We start from the raw sequence: 10,860 nt of genomic DNA, 5'->3' as shown, positions 1-10,860 counted from the left end.
CTGGGCAAAAAAGCGAGACTCCCCCTCAAAAAAAAATTTTTTTTTTAAATTAAAACAAATAAATAAAATAATGCTTCTGCCTGGTCCTTTGGAAAAGCCTGCCCCAGTAAAACAAGGTTTGGCCATTTGCCTTTTCATAATCCTTCCTCCATTTGGAAGAAATATAGAAATGTGATAACTATAACAAGGAGATACTGCTACCTCTCAGCTTGGGCAATTCCGAAACCCCCAAGAGGTGATGTATATGTGTTACAAGGAGCAAAGGAGGAGAATGAAGGCAAAACTGTTCTGGGTGCTGAAACCCCTGAGGCCACTTCTGAGCATCCCCCCTCTACCCCCAAAATAGAGACTGGACCCCAACAGCTGCTGTCAGGCAGCTAACAGAACAGCAAGTCACCAGGGAGGAGGAAGACCCTTCCCCCCCACCCCCGGCCCCCGACCCTTGCCTTCCAGTTTCCCTCTAATGCCCTCTACTGGCAGAACCTAACAAGAAGCCAGCTGACAAATAATTTAGGGTCCCAGCCACAGGATCACAGAACAGGATTTAGAGCTAAGACCCAGTAACTTCATAACCAACTCAGTCCTCCCCTTAGGATGTTAGGCATCCATATACATCCTTCTACACATTTTAATCACCATATACCACCACCACTTCATGCTATAGCCTAGTAAGATACAATATCCTTCATGCAAAGGTAGACACTCTCATCCTCTTCACCAGTGTCAACAGTCTATATCCCTCACTGTGCAATGTTAATTACTCTTCTAATTCAAATGTAATCCCATCTGAATATTCTATAACATGAAAAAAGGCACAAAGCTGTTATAGTCCTTGTCTTCATCATTGGTCGTAAGACCATAGGTAGTTGATATTTCTTCTTCTGCCTGCCTGTTCCATGTTTCCTTTGCTCTCAGCCAGCACCTCAGCTGTTTTTAGTTTTGGTCTTGTTTTGTCACCAGATAGGGTGACTTCAAAACTCATTCCTAAAAGAATCTGAAACCTCAGTGGTCTTGTGTTTTTTAATTTATGTACTTTTCTATTAAACTTTACCTAGGAACACAAAACTACTAAGACATATCCCAGAGAATCCTCTGGGTTCCAGACATGGTCCTTTCTCCCCTCATTGTATAGCAGCACCCAAATTTCTTCTTGGTAATCAGAGCCGATCATCTCAGCAAGTACAGTACCTCTCTTCTTTGCCTGTTGCCTGTGGTATGAGATGACCAAAATAGCTAGCTAACTTCCAATCCAATTGACCCATCATGTTGCCTGGATGACAGAATTTCTCCTTGGGAACCAAAACCTCTATACCAACTGAACCCAAAGTTACAGGAATGGGAAGCACACATTCTGTAATTGGTTTGTGATAGTGAGAAGCCACTCCTATTAATTTCCAAACCCGTGCATTCCATGAGAGATCACCATATATGGGCCATATTCACAGCATATACTGCATCCTTTAATTAAGAACCTCAACTTTTCAGGTCTCCCAACTGGCACCACAGCTGACTCCTCAATAGCTCATTCCATTTTCTTGGGCTGATAGGGTATGCCAGAAGCAATGTTACACGGAATACCATGAATAAAGGTTTCTGGGTCCATGGATGATGGTGTTAGCAAGAGCATTAGACAGGGGAAGTATTAATATTATATTAATAAATCCAGATATCCAGAATGCATGTCTATTCCAGTGAGGAAAAACTGGCATCCCTTCGATGATGGAAGGGGTCCAACGTAATTAACCTGTCACCAGGTGGCTGGCTTGTAACCTCAGGAAACGTACCATATAAGGCGATGGCAGATTTGGCAATCGCAATGGCAAGTAGCCAAGTGTTCAGGTCACCCACTACTACATAACAAACCACTCCAAAACTTAGTAGCTTGGAATATTATTTATCTGACTCACAAGTCTGCCATTTGGGTAGGAGCTGGAGGGGACAGCTCATCTCTGTCCCATTCTGCATCAGCTGGGAGGGCTCAAAGACTGGGAGCTATAATCATCAGAAGGCTCACTCACGTCTGGCAATGATGAGACCCTAGCTGGGGACGTGGTTAAAACACCTATAATTCTTCTTATACGAGATGACACATGGAAGCCTTGTCTATCATGAATGCCCTTTGGTGAACTTTCATACAAGACACTAATATCTTCACTCTGGATCTAAAGAGGCCCATCTACGTAACTCCTCCTCAGAAATCCTTGCATCAATCTTCCATATTGTATAAGGCAGGTCAATATTTGAAAAATTTGCGTAACTCAGTAAATATTTTCCAAATGACCAATGCAAAATCTTAGAAAATCATGTATGAGCAAAATATCCATGCAAACACTAAATGATTCTAATGTAACAATTCTAATGTAACAATTTTTTAAAATTGTGATATGCTTTCACAGTCCACCTTGCAATGAACATTTAAGAAACTAACTGTAATCCCAGCACTTTGGGAGGCCGAGGCGGGTGGATCACGAGGTCAGGAGATCGAGACCATCCTGGCTAACTAAAAACTAAAAATACAAAAAAATTAGCTGGGCGTGATGGCACGCGCCTGTAGTCTCCGCTACTTGGGAGGCTGAGGCAGGAGCATTGCTTAAACCCGGCAGGTGGAGGTTGCAGTGAGATGAGACTGCACCACTGCATTCCAGCTTGGGTGACAGCGAGACTCCATCTCAAAAAACAAAAAAACAAAGTAACTTTTTCTCCATTTCCTAAGACATTTTTTGAGTTTTGTCTGAAAATGTTTTCTTGAAGGTTTTTTACTGAGTTTAGAATTTTACGTTGCGGTTTTGTTTCAGCTTTCTAAACATACTCCATTGCCTCCTGGCTTCCATTATTTGCATTGTCAAGTCTTTTTAATTGGGATGCCTTTAATATTGTCTTTAGGTTTTAATTATACACTTTTTTTTTTTTAAGACGTCTTGGCTCTGTTACCCAGGCTGAAGCAATCCTCCCACCTCTGCCTCCCAAAGTGCTAGGATTACACTAATTAAGCTGCAGTGCCTAGTCTTAATATCTTTAACTGTTTTTTATTTTTGTCATGCTTAAAGTTAACACTTTATTAACAGTTCTGCAAAGTCATCAATCTCGATTATTGCCCCATTCGCTCCTGCAATAATTATATTTTCAGTTAGGTTAACCACTGCATTGTCTATCCTTAATGTCTCTGTCCCTCAATATGCTTATTTGTTTCCTGATCTATCTTCCCACTGTTAAACCTATTGAGTTCCTATTTTAGCTACTGTGTTTTGCATGTGGAATTCTGATATGCTTTTTAAAGTTTGCTGCTTAAGTTTTTATCTCATCTCTCTAAATATAGTAAGCATAGTTTTTTAAATGTCTTACGATGTCAATATCTGACTTTCCTTACTTAAGGAATGACGTAGGGCACTTTTTGAGACAGGGTCTTACTGTGTTGCCCAGGTTGGAGTCCAGTGGTGCAATTTCAGCTCACTGCAACCTCGATCTCCTGAGCTCAAGTGATTCTCCCACCTCAGCCTCCAGAGCAGCTGGGGCCACAGGTGTGTGCCACCATGTCCAGTTCATTTTTGTGTTTTTTTGTAAACGAGGTTTTGCCATGTTGCCCAGGCTGATCATCAACTCCTAGGCTCAAGTGATCTTCCTGCCTCAGCCTCCCAAAGTGCTAAGATCATAGGCGTGAGACATTATACCCTACCAGCACTTATTTCTTAAATTAAATTGGATCTACAACAGCCTATATCCTGTTTCTGTTTCTCAAGTGAGTTGATGTTTTCTCCAAGTACTTCTATTTCTTTTTTGAGACAAGGTCTCTCTGTTGCTCAGGCTGGAGTGCAGTGAGGCAATCAGCTCACTGCAGCCTTCCTGGGCTCAAGCAATCCCCCCACATCAGCCTCCCAAGTAGTTGGGACTACAGGCACACACCACCACACCTGACTTCATGTAGTTTTGTCTCACGCAAAACTAGCTATTTGCTGCATATGTTTGTAAAATTGTTTAAACAAATAATTAAATTTGGTTCATCTTTATTCCTGGGGTATATCCTTTTGGGGTCCTAATTTCTTGGCAGATATCAGACTCCAAATCATGTCCTTTAGTCCAAGTGAGACTATCAAAAGAACCAGACCATAAGCCTCTCTGACCTTTGCAAACAACTGCAAAATAAAAGCCACACTGAATATGGACTTACAGCCCTGAAACTCAATTCTCTACCAAATGCTGGCCCATTAAGTCTTCGCCATTTTCTTAGGTCTCCAATGCCTTCAAGTAGATGTTTTATATCTCTGCTTATTTTCTAGTCTTCAGTGGAAGATTGCTCTGAATTATTTACAAAGTATGCCATTACTTTATGCTGGTCTTGGTTAAGTATATTTTGTTCCCTTTTCTCACATTTTCAATTCTTTTTACATATTTTAAAGATACTTTGTATGTAGTATCTCTGTATTACCTAGATTGAAGGCAGGCAAAATTTTGGGGTTTTCAGTTTTAGTCTCTTCCCTTTTTTTGCTCATTTATGCATTTAACAGGAAATTGTATTTGGCTGGGTACAGTGGCTCACATCTGTAATCTCAGCACTTTGGGAGGCCGAGGTGGGCGGATTACCTGAGGTCAGGAGTTCGAGACCAGCCTGCCCAACATGACAAAACCCCATCTCTACTAAAAAATACAAAAAATTAGCCAGGCGTGGTGGTGGGTGCCTGTAATACCAGCTACTCGGGAGGCTGAGGCAGGAGAATCACTTCAACCTGGGAGACGGAGGTTGCAGTGAGCAGAGATTGCGCCACTGCACTCCAGCCTGGGACACAAAAACGAAACTCCGTCTCAGAAAAAAAAAAAAAAGGAAGAAATTACCCAGGTGTGGTGGCACAAGCCTGAGAGGCTGAGGCACGAGAATCACTTGATCTTGGGAGGTGAAGGCTGCAGTGAACCGAGAAAACCGAGATCGTGACATTGCACTCCAGCCCGGGTGACAGAGTATGACTTCATCTCAAAAAAAAAAAAAAAAAAGTCATATTTTATCTTACATTTCTAGGTATTCTGTAGTCTAGCTCCCCAGGACAGATCTCCAGACCTTAAAAAAACAAACCCAGCTGGGCGCGGGGGCTCACGCCTGTAATCCCAGCACTTTGGGAAGCCGAGGCAGGCAGATTACAAGGTCTGAAGTTGGTGACCAGCCTAGCCAATATGGTGAAACCATCTCTATGAAAAATACAAAAATTAGCCAGGCATGGTGGCGGGCGCCTACAGTCCCAGCTACTCAGAAGGCTGAGGCAGAAGAATCCCTTCAACCCAGGAGGCGGAGGTTGCAGTGAGCCAAGATCATGCCACTGCACGGCCTGGGCGACAGAGAGAGACTCTGTCTCAAAAAAAAAAAAAAAACAAAAAAAAAAACAAAAAAAGCAACCCACATATGTATATACCCTAGGAAATATGGTATTTTTTCATATACTGTATTATTGTTCTCCAACTTGCTTTTTCCATTCAACAGCATGTGAAAGCAAGCTTAGAAGCAAAAAGCAAAGGAGAACTGATTGAAACACAGCATGGTGATGTGAAGACTGGGGAAGCTTGTGGGCAAAGGATTACTCAGGTGCCGAGGTAAGAGACTGAAGGCACAAACTGTTTCAGTATAATAAAGAAAATAGTTAGAATAAGAATAGTTATAATACAAATTCAATATAGAGATTATCATGGACATTATCAGTCATTAGCATAAACATTATTAATCATTGGCTTTTACTATTACTCTTTATTGTACTACTAATATAACCAAGGAATAACCAGCAGGTATAGGGTCAGGTGCTGAAGGGACATTGTGAGAAGTAACCAAGGCGGCAAGAGGTAAGCCTTCTGTCACGCCTGCACAAAGGCCAGTTGAGGGCTCCTTGGTCAAGCGGCAACACCAGTGCCTGGGAAGGCACCCGTTACTTAGCAGACCGCGAAAGGGAGTCTCCCTTTCCTTGGAGGAGTCAGGGAACACTCTGCTCCACCAGCTTCCTGTGGGAGGCTGGATATTATCCAGGCCTGCCCGCAGTCATCCGGAGGCCTAAACCCCTCCCTGTGGTGCTGTGCTTCAATGGTCACTCTCCTTGTCCACTTTCATGCTCTTCCCGTACTCCTGGTTCCTCTTGGAAGTTCTTAGAAGATAGTGGTAGAAGAAATAGTTAAAGTCTTAAAAAGTCTTTCATCTTTCTGATAAGTGCATAGAAGAAAATGCTGACGTATGCTGCCTTCCCTCTCTGCTTCGGCTACCTAAAACGGAAGAATCCCGTCTCGTGATCACATGACTTGCTTGACCTTATCAATCACTTGGACGACTCACCTTCCTTACCCTGCCCCCTTGTCTTGCATGCAATAAACATCAACGCGCCCAGTGGTCCCCTGGGCCCAGCTGTTTTCTCTCTCTTTGTCTTGTGTCTTTATTTCCTACTATCTCTCGTCTCTGCACACGGGGAGAACACCCACTAAGCCCCATAGGGCTGGACCCTACAGAAGCTGTGTTTAGCTTCAGAGTTTGTACCTTAACCTAACTTGGCCTTTACTCCCATGATTCAAAACACTATCCTACAGGAAACCATTTGTTTTAAAGGAGAAAGGAGCATGATTATTTTAATCCAGAACACTATTAAAATACATTCTCCACTGTAGACATTTAAGAGGCAGAAGGGACAGACAAAACTATTTGGTAATTCATAAGACTCAGGAATTTAATGGATATGTGTGTGGCTGGGAAACAGGGTGGTGTTTAACTCAGCTCTGTCACTTCTTAGCTAAATGACCAGACCGTAGGCAAGGTTACTAAACCTCTGTAACTAACTTTGAAATATACACTGCAAAAATGACAGCAGATATTACAACAAATGCCCATAAGACATGGCAGTTATAAGGATGCCCGAGAAAGGAGAATCAAGGGCCAGTTACCTCGATTTTGAGGAAATAATTTCAAAACTTAGAAAATATCACAACTGATTAATGGGAGAAACTATAAAAACAGAAGTGCCTGGCTTGTGCTCACTGGAAATTAACAAATTTTTTTAAAAAGAAATAAAAAACCGGGATTCGTGACCAGCCTGGCCAACATGGTGAAATCCCGTCTCTACTAAAAATACAAAAATTAACCAGTGTGGTAGCACGCACCTGTAATCCCAGCTACTCAGGAGGCTGAGGCAGGAGAACCGCTTGAACCCGGGAAGGGGAGGTTGCAGCAGGCAGAAATCACACCATTGCACTTCCAGCCTGGGCAACAGAGCAAGACTCCATCTCAAAAAAGAAAAAAAAAGGGGTGAACTTTAAAAAACTATGTATTGAAGCCGGGTATGGTGGCTCACGCCTATAATCACAGCACTTTGGGAGGCCAACACAGGCAGATCACCTGAGGTCAGGAGTTCGAGACCAGCCTGACCAACATGGAGAAACCCTGTTTCCGCTAAAAATACAAAATTGGACAGGTGTGGTGGCGCATGCCTGTAATGCCAGCTACTCGGGAGGCTGAGGCAGAATAGCTTAAACCCACGAGGCGGAGGTTGCAGTGAGCCAAGATTGCGCCATTGCACTCAGGCCTGGGCAAAAAGAGCAAAACTCCTTCTCAAAAAAACAAAACAAAACAAGAAAAACTATGTATTGGCCAGGCGCAGTGGCTCACGCCTATAATCCCAGCACTTTAGGAGGCCAAGGCGGCAGATCACTTGAGGTCAGGAGTTCAAGACCAGCCTGGCCAACATGGTGAAAACCCCGTGTCTACTAAAAATACAAAAAATTAGCAGGGTGTGGCAACAGGTGCCTGTAATCCCAGCTAATCAGGAGGCTGAGGCAGGAGAATAACTTGAACCAGGGAGGTGGAGGTTACAGTGACCTGAGATCAAGCCACTACATTCTAAAGCAAGACTCGGTCTCAAAAAAAAGAAAAACGAGAAAAAACAAAACAAAACAAAACAAAAACCTATGTATTACTTAGATATAGACCAGAACCTTTAATTAGAAGCAGTAACAGGAAAAGGACAGGATGGCAAAGAACCAGAAGAATACTTGTCAAAATGCACCCTTCATCACAAGCCATGCTTCTTCCTACCCTTCCAGTAACTCTTCCTTCAATCTACTTGAATGATTAGTTCAAGAAATAAATTGAACACTAAAAATTCTAGACTGTACTACAAGGCAGCTAATCCAGGAAAATCTCTGACATGGCTGCGACTCAATCTGCCTGGGTTGTTTAATAAACACTAGAGAGTAAAAATACCTGGAAACATGGCGGGCGTGGTGGCTCAGGCTTGTAATCCCAGCACTTTGGGAGGCTGAGATGGGTGGATCAGTTGAGGTCAGGAATTCAAGGCCAGCCTGGCGACCACGGAGAAACCCCACCTCTACTAAAAATACAAAAATTAGCTGGGCACGGTGGCTTATACCTGTAGTCCCAGCTACTCGGGAGGCTGAGGCAGGAGAATCGCTTGAACCCAGGAGGCGGAGGTTGCAGTTAGCTGGAATCACACCACTGCACTCCAGCCTGGGCAAAACACACACACACACACACGTGCGCGCCTGGCCAACACACACACACACACGCGCGCCTGGCCAGCACAGTGAAACCCCATCTCTACTAAAAACACAAAAATTAGCTGGGCATGGTGGCATATGCCTGTAATTACTCCCAGCTACCCGGAAGGCTGAGGCAGGAGAATTGCTTCAACTTGGGAGGCGGAGGTTGCAGTGAGCCGATATCGCACCACTGCACTCCAGCTTGGGCAACAGTGCAAGACTCTGTCTCAAAAAATAAAAAATTAAGAAAAAACCGTATTAAAACCTAATGGTACTAATATTAATATTCATCTAATTTCATGTTTTGGTAAGCAATCATTAATCAGTATGATTCTGATTACAGCATTCCAGCTACTTACTACTAATACGTAAGATATTCTGAAGCGACATTAAAATTACTAGTAAATGAAAACATATTCAGAATACTCTGTAGATTTAATATCCAAAGATTACTGCCTCTTTTAGTGTCATCAGGTAAACCTATCAATGCTCTTTTCTAATGCTATATTTAAATGGAGGGAGGAAGCTTAATGAAGAAAATCGACTTTCAGGTTTTGTGAAGGACGTTTAAATTTCTGAATACAGAATCCTAAGATTGTTATAATCCTCAGGACACAAATATCTATAGCAGCAGTTCTCAACGAGTGGTCCAGGGATCTCTGCAGTACCTGAGATATTTTCATGCAGCCTATGAGGTTTAAGCTATTTTAAATCATTGCCTTTTTCTCGAGTGTACATGAAATTTTCCTGAGGTTACATGATGTGTGACAGTATCATTCTGATGACTAATGAACACACATATTTTTAAGTTTTAAAGTTTTAATTTCTAGCATAGTAAATATTGATAATATAAACGAAAAGATCGAGTGCTCAACTTTTTTTTAGGAGGCAGGGTCTCGCTCTGTCACCCAGGCTGGAACACAATGGTACAATCACAGCTCACTGCAGCCTTGATATCTTGGGGTCAGGTGATTTTCCTGCCTCAGCCTCTCAGGTAGCTTGGGACCATGGGTACACGCCACCATGTCAGGCTACTTTTAAAATTATTTGTAGAGGCCGGGTACAGTGGCTCACGCCTGTAATCCCAGCACTTTGGGAGGCCGAAGCAGGTAGATCATGAGGTCAGGAGATCGAGACCATTCTGGCTAACATGGCGAAACCCCATCTCTACTAAAAATACAAAAAATTGCCAAGCGTGGTGGCGGGTGCCTGTAGTCCCAGCTACTTGGGAGGCTGAGTCTGGAGAATGGCGTGAACCCGGGACACAGAGCTTGCAGTGAGCTGAGATCGCACCACTGCACTCCAGCCTGGGCGAGAGAGAGAGACTCTGCCTCAAAAAAAAAAATTTATTTGTAGAGACAAGGTCTCCTCCCTATGTTGCCCATGCTACTTTCAAACTCCTGGGCTCAAGTAATCCTCCCATCTCAGCCTCCCAAAGTGCTGAGATTACAGGTGTGAGCCACCACGCTCGGCAAGCAAATCTTTAAATACCTAACCAGTAACCGTGAGTACACATTAAAAAAAAAATCACATCTAGGGCTCATTTTGTTAGCAAAAATATTAAAAATTAAAACAATCAAGATTAGCATGGCCCCTGTGACAAGAATGACACATAAATTCTTGAAGTGTTTCATTTTTTTAAGTCACATCTAGATAAACAAGAACATTCAACAGCTGAAAGACCCCAGGCAACAACAATCCCTATTTGTTAGAAGTCCAACTAAGTCCAACTAAATCAGTACAGTTGTGACAAAAAGGAAAGGGTAAAGAAAAAGAGAACAAGTAAGCTGAATGAAGGAGGCGGCAGGAAGACAACTATGGGTAGAAGCAGTTCCCTTCAAACAACCCAGGCAAATTCTGCTTCTTTGGAACTTACTCCTATTTCCCTCTTGCACTCATTATCCCTCTTGTACTGCTGCTGTAACTCTTGCCATCCGAACTTATCTGCTGCTTTGCATTTTAATTCTGTTTTTTGAGGGGTTTTTTTTTTTTTTTTTGAGACAGAGTTTCACTCTTGTTGCCCAGGCTGGAGTGCAATGGCGCGATCTTGACTCACTGCAACCTCCGCCTCCTGAGTTCAAGCAATTCTCCTGCCTCGGCATCCTGAGTCGCTGGGATTACAAGCATGCGCCACAACGCCCGGCTAATATTTGTATTTTTAGTAGAGATGGGGTTTCTCCATGTTCATCAGGCTGGTGTCGAACTCCTGACCTCAGGTGATCTGCCCGCCTCAGCCTCCCAAAGTGCTGGGATTACAAACTTGAGCCACTGCACCCAGCCACATTTTAATTCTTAACGTCTGCCATCCTCTACCCAAGTACAGACCACTTTAGTGTCTCTATCAAAGGGGAG

General features: G+C 43.1%; 1 pseudogene; it reads left to right on the top strand.

Annotated features, from left to right (window-relative positions):
* Positions 1 to 10,051: 10,051 nt before the first annotated feature.
* Positions 10,052 to 10,148, top strand: LOC112129148 (U6 spliceosomal RNA; annotated as a pseudogene).
* The last annotated feature ends 712 nt before the right edge of the window (positions 10,149 to 10,860 follow it).

This window comes from Pongo abelii, chromosome 16, assembly GCF_028885655.2.
Source record: "Pongo abelii isolate AG06213 chromosome 16, NHGRI_mPonAbe1-v2.0_pri, whole genome shotgun sequence".
NCBI lineage: Eukaryota > Metazoa > Chordata > Mammalia > Primates > Hominidae > Pongo > Pongo abelii.
This window is presented reverse-complemented; position numbering and strand designations above follow the sequence as displayed.